This window comes from Culex quinquefasciatus, chromosome 3 (assembly GCF_015732765.1).
Source record: "Culex quinquefasciatus strain JHB chromosome 3, VPISU_Cqui_1.0_pri_paternal, whole genome shotgun sequence".
NCBI classification, from domain to species: domain Eukaryota; kingdom Metazoa; phylum Arthropoda; class Insecta; order Diptera; family Culicidae; genus Culex; species Culex quinquefasciatus.
This window is the reverse complement of record NC_051863.1, coordinates 54445680-54452233: the sequence shown is the minus strand read 5'-3', so window position 1 is coordinate 54452233 and position 6554 is coordinate 54445680. Positions and strand designations below refer to the sequence as shown.

The window sequence follows — 6554 nt, the reverse complement described above, 5'->3', positions numbered from 1 at the left end:
TATGGTTCAAAAACGTCAAAAATCTTAAAAAGGCTGTAACTTTGGCAAACCATAACTTAATTTTGCATCTGAAAGGGCTTAAAACAACAAAATGTGGGGTGAAGCATCTCAATTGGTTAAAACTAAAGCGAGTTATTGGCATTTTAGTGAAATAAAAGCACAAAGCGCACAGATAAAAAAAGTGTTCCATCCAGATATCAACACGCTTCGACCTGGAGCTTGTAGGGGACATCTGGGACTACCAACTGAACTTGGTAACGTTTTGGGTAAGGCAGTTTAACATATATAGTAGACACTTTATCTTTTAGTGATTTTTTTGGTTGAAATTTTTTGCTCTGGGGACCCCTTAGATTCCATTATCTGGTGATAATTTTATCATATTCGTGTTCCTGAGACAATTTCACACTAGAAACATGCATAAAAATGTTTATTTTCATCCATTTTACCCTTTAAAAAATCAAGAAGCTGCTTTTTTCTGGTGTCATCTAGTATCCTTGGAAACTAACTTGATTGTGAATAAATGTGAATCAAAGAATGGGAACATCAGCATGTGTAGGGCAACGTTCTTAACAACTTGTAGAAGGAATTTGTCAAAATATTAATATGACGCAAAATTTATGTCTTTGAACGAAAAATCAAGGCAATTGTGGAAGTCTTCACGTTAATAGGCTACTTTTCAAAATTGCTTAAAATTGGGTCGTAGAACTCGATTTTAATGTCAAAAACATTTAAAAAATGCAAAAAAATCTTCGTAATTCGATTGTCCGAAGTCAAATTAAGCCGTCGGATAATCGAATTTCAGATAATCGAAACTTCGTATAATCGAGGCTTCGGATAATCTAGTCTGGACTGTACATTAAAATATTTCGTAAGTTTTTCCATTCTTTAAAAACTAACTGTTCTTGCTTGTTGTATTGTAACTTTTTGAAAAACAATCTGTTCTTGATTGACCAAACTTTTTCCATTCTTTCAGTCATAAGCTGTCCTTTAAAAAAAGTCTGACTTCTAAAATATTTTTAAAGTTTTTCAATTCATGAAAAAGAAACATTTTTTTAAGGATGTTATATATGTGGGCTTTTCCCATTTTCTAAAACATGAGCAGTTCTTTAAATTAAATGTCTGATTTCTAAAATTTTGTATGCTTTACACTGTTTGTCCTTATGACGTTTCTTTTTCACCTTCAGAACTCAACCGAATACTTTCGAAAAATTCTGCAATTTTTTGCTGCATTGCTTGAAACTGAATTTTTTTCTAAAATCCAGGAATAAACTACATATTTTTAGAATAGTAATCGTTTGAGCGCTGGAAAAATCAAGAATTTTATATTTTTGATTTTTTTTTGCTTCTTTTCTACAACTTTATAGAAAATCATTGTAGAAAATTGTTACAGTCGGTTTTACGATTTCAGTAGTACAATATCAGTTTGTTTTATTTTTTTTAAGTTCACAGTAAAAAATTGTGTAAATTTGAAATGTGTAATATTAGATGGTTAAATATGACCTCTTTTATGATGTTAAATTTCCTCAATTTAGACTGTCAAAAAGCGACTTTTACCAACAAGTGCTTATTATACACAATTGAGATGGAAAATTAAACATTTTTCCAGATGTAATATTACCATGACTGTGGTGTACTGTGTACTCAAAAGTTTTATTCACTCCAGCAAACCTTAATTTCATTTCTAAGTGATCCCGTTTTTTTCAGCGCAACTTCGAGCGATGCACACTCGCTGGGCCGCGCTCATGGCGACCATCGTATGCAAAAAGAACTCGCTCGCCGAAGTCGTCGCAGCAAGGGATTGGTTGAATAATTGCGTCCTATTAATCTCTGCAGGACTCTCTCTTCGACGCAGAGAAAAACGGTTCCGCATCACTTGTGCATCCCGGGGGCCTTTGAAATGTTTTGATTACGGGACGCGATTTGGACTTTTTTCCCTGCCTGTCACTGCCCGAAAACGTTCCACTTTTAGTCACCGTCGCCGCTGCCGAATTCGGTAACGGTTTCAGGAGGATTAGAGCGCGAATCTGTCGCTCCTCGGGCATGGCTTCCGATATTGTACGGATTTGAGCGGGATTCAAACCAGGAGGGGTCGTTGGCCAGCAGTGGCTTTGCATACGCATCGTTGAATTACTGACAATTTTTCATAGGATTTTGGGGGAGATCTTTTAGGGATGCGTTTTTGATTAGGCCAGCGATAAGATCGATGATGGGACTCTCGAACCATCATCCGTGGGACAGTGCCATTCGGGATGAGCACTCAATTATTTGAACGTGTTGGGTTTTTTCGACTTCGGGCTTTACGCCCTGCTTTTGGGTTCGGATTGCGGCGGTTCGTTGACTTTGTTGATGAGTGCTTTATCAGGAAAATTGGATGACTTAATGTTGCTCTTTTGAATTCCATTTGTGATTTTTAGTAAACTTCCAACATGCTGTATAGTTGAATTAAACTGAAATTTTTAAATGAATGAACTAAAAAAAACAGCTTAATAACAATTTGAGTTGCAAAAAAGTTTAAGTCTAGTTTGTATTTTATTGGAAATGTGTATTCATTTCGAGATCAATGGTACAGTTGGTAAAAGAATTAATTATCCTATGAAAGATGCTAACACCTTAGGATCTATAGAGCTCTCCGGGTTATACGTTGCTTGTGGAGCTGAGAATTAAACATAGAAATCAAGATAAATAAAGTATGGTGAACATTGCTCAACGCTTAACTTCAGGAAAACTATAAATGCAAACTTTTGATGTATATATTTATAATAACTTACACTTACCAATTCCAAAAGTCTTTTTTGTAGTTGTCTCTTTCTTGTTTACTAAAATTTAAACAATGTGTTACTTACAAAAAATAGCGCACATTTAAACAAGTTTACCTATGACCGTGGGATGATAACCAGTTTCGTCAGCATAGTACTCAACGATATATTCGACACCATCGGAACCGATAAAGCTGTAGGATCCATCAAATACAAGTATTTTTGTACCGTCTGTCTGCTCTCTGATAACACCATTTTGAACTACCTTACTGCCATCACTCAAATTGTAACTGCAAATGTTTCAAGCAAAATGTTTTAGAAAATATTAAGGTGAAATGCCTTCAAATCCGATTTGAGCTTCTTCTTATTTTTATTCTTCTTCTTGGTAGTCATCAAAATCATTAATCATTATCACTATACTTGTGTTGGTAAGACTATCACAAATACCAACACTCACCATTTTAGTGTTGGTATTGTTATGAAATGTTGACCAAACACAAGTTTCTTTGTTTTGTTTGATAGAAAATAAAAAACAATTCACATTGCAGTTCACATATCATAAGTAAAACTTTTTTAAATACTTTTCAAAGTCAAACTTTAAAATTGAATCATGTCATATTCTAAAGTAGGAGTGGCGACATTACGGTCCGCAGGTCTAACTCTCGCCAAGCGATGCCATCCGCCCCGAAATGGTTCTAGAAAAATCTTCTGAGACCAGCCTTGGTGGCACTTATTCCAAAATTGTTTTTTATGCGGCCGTTGCAAATTTTTGAAGTGTATTCCCCTAGACTTGACCTCGTCGGAAAACCGGAAGTTTACAGACGTAAAATCCTGCACCAAAAGACAACTACTCGTATAACTTATAACTCGACGATCAAGCGGGTTATCCTTGGCACGTCCGACTAACCTCCAAATCGGACGCATAATGCTGTTCTACGAGGAAGCCTTGAAGAAAGCTCCCTCCGGCAGCATCCGACTTGGTTTGTTAACGTTCGGCTTGGTATTTGCCGTGGCCAAATCGGTGGAGACTTTTCGTAAGTGGCGCCTTAATCTTCTACTGAATCATGGAGTTCAACTAATGCCATCCGTTGCGTTCGTTCTGAAGCGATTGTTTGGCCCACTTTGAACGATCTCTACCGACGGATCCTTCGCTCGGCAGGACCCACTAAAGATATCGCGAAAATTTCCTTGCTCAGCACTTTGGAACGTCTTCACTTTGCTTTTGGTATTTGTAATAGTGATCTGCAGAACGAGCTGCAGCGGAATGTTCTCAGATGCTGCCCCAGATAGAGTGGTGCCATGACCAGCAAAGATTCCGTTCGAGTCAACTCTTTTTTCCTGAGTTTAGAAACCGGATGTGTGTCACTACAACACGGTCGAACTTCTCAAGCGCACCGTACAAAACAGGTACCGTCGTCAGGGGTGACATTGGGTCTGGGGGTGAGATTGTGTCATATACAAATGCTGAAATATGTCGTCCCATTCTCACCACCAGACCCAATGTCACCCCTGATGACGGTAATTTAGATTAGGCGATTTTTACACGATGGCCCAAAAGTGATCCCGCTTCTCCATGGATCTGACCATTTTGCAGCCTAAAATCAAAAAGTTTCATAAATCTCGAACCATTTTTGCAATTTCTAGAAAACCAAACTGACAAAGTGCCGTAACGCACTAATGGCGTGCAGCACTGGACCCACGTGAACCTGCTAAACCCTGGCCACCAAGATGTCTCGACGAGCAGCAGGCAACCCTCAAATTTCAATCGAATTTCCAGCGCGAAAACCCATGCCCAATAGCCGAGCTGACTGACCTTATTCACCGGCAACGCCGGAACCAACAAAAGAGTGATTCAGACGGACCCAAATCCGGCCGTAGTTCCGTTCACATGTTCCTGATTCTTGGTCCCTTCGTGTGGATTTAGTTGCGACACAGTCAAGGGTATTTTCAGATTGGCCGGCAAAAATATAGTTTTTACGCGGTGTACAAATTAGCCAAAATTTCTCATGAGATCTATTGAGTATTCGTGTTTACTAGAAGATCGAAAGGGTCAACACTACACAGTTGTCACGTCCATGTCCGTTCACAGGAATGCCTGTGCGGGTTCCGCCAAAACTGCGACCGATTCAGCTTGGCCTTCGAATGCATCCTGGTGGACAGTGGAGGAAAAACACCGCTAGCTGACTATGTCCAAGGCTACCCCAACTGCGGTGGCGACTGGAACATTTTTCCGACGAAGCAACTTCCGGGACCATCGCTACAATTTTATATTCCGATAGGCACACTCCAGCCCGGGTCATCTTGGCACGGAAAATGCACATCGCTTGTGACGGAAAATGAACTAAGCCGCTACCATCGGTTCGCTTTTCAACGGAACGCGTTGGGGTGCCGGTCGCGGGTTTTCACAGGTTTCTCAAAAAAATCCGTCCTCTTTTGGTTTGTTTGGTTAACAGTTTGGTTGACAGTTGTTTTGTTCATTTTCTACCGCAGCAGCATGACAGATGGTTTGCGGAAACAGTGTTGCTGGTTTGAGTGTGACTAAAATATAACCGTCTGCTATGTTGGTTGTTTTAATTTGCATTTAATTGCTTCTATTTGTTAGCAAAAATTATGGTTGCATGCAAACGGAATTTATACGAAATTTTTTGATTTAAAATTGAGTTCTAAAGCGTATAATAATTGACTTTTAGTTTATTTATTTTTGCAAGCATTTTTATGGTTCACTGTTTTGGCATCACTTTCTACACCTTCTTTGTTAAATATTTGGATAGGGCTTGTTACAAAAGAAATCAGCGGAAAAGGCTTTGTTTCAGTACGTCATTTTAAAATGTTTGTTAAAACATTATGGATTTACACATACTATGAAAGATTGGTGTGTACGGACAGAGGCAGTAATAATAATACTTTTTTTCAAGCGGTTGCTCGGGTTTTGCAAAAGTAAGCAAATTGTGATTCAAATTTTCAATTTCATCGCGTCAAAAGGTGTGTTCCGGGAAGTTATGAACAAATCACGTTGTGTGATATAATATGAAGCCAGTTCAACCTAAGGAACACCCGAAACGTAAGCAAACAAAGTAGTGACCAAGTTTGTGAAGAAGAAGTGGGAAAACGTGGCCGAAGAAGAAGCAAAAGAAGACCTTCCGAAGTGCTTCCGAAGTTTTAAGAAGTTTGTAAGAATTTTGAGTGAAATATCGATATAAAATGTATTGAAATCGGTGAATGGTGGCGATAACATGTTGGAGTTCAAGTTTGGAAAAGGTATGTGGCAAAATGTGGATGCAAGAGCAATTTTTTCAAAGAGGGTGTATTTTTGATGGTAATGACTAAGGTTCTGCAACAAATCATTGATGGGAATTAAGGGCATGCAATGGCAGCCTTTTTCGGCCATTTAGTGTTGTGCTCCAATTTCACCTTAATAATAAGACAACAAATTAAGTTACCCCCATACAAAGCCATTCTCATCTTGGCTGCTATACTTGTCCTCGACCTCGATACTGTTGTCACTAATTGGAGCACTTAGCACGCTCGAAATGGTCAAAATTACTAAACTAGCGGCTAGGATGTGCATTTTAACAAGCTGTCCACAAGACTAAAGTGTAGCATGATCAAAGCGTGTTAATCAACACCTAGTGTGCACGGGGGCTCGTGACTTAAACAGGTTTTAATTTGGGGAATTTTGAAGATGAACTCGGCGGCCTTGACGTGGTACGCTACAGTTGAACTGAACACTTTTGAGCTTATATGATGTCTCCAGTTTGCCATTCTTTTTACATAGCCGTTTAATTGTATACACAGCAA

The 6554-nt window shown here is 38.8% G+C and overlaps 1 long non-coding RNA gene across 1 annotated transcript; it reads right to left on the bottom strand.

Annotated features, from left to right (window-relative positions):
* Nucleotides 1–2776: 2776 nt before the first annotated feature.
* Nucleotides 2777–6232, bottom strand: LOC6045456. The gene is made up of 3 exons (XR_005278566.1): nucleotides 6197–6232; nucleotides 2874–3046; nucleotides 2777–2816 (listed from the first exon to the last, which is right to left on the bottom strand). It is a non-coding gene; the product is annotated as an uncharacterized LOC6045456 (long non-coding RNA).
* Between the last annotated feature and the right edge of the window lie 322 nt (nucleotides 6233–6554).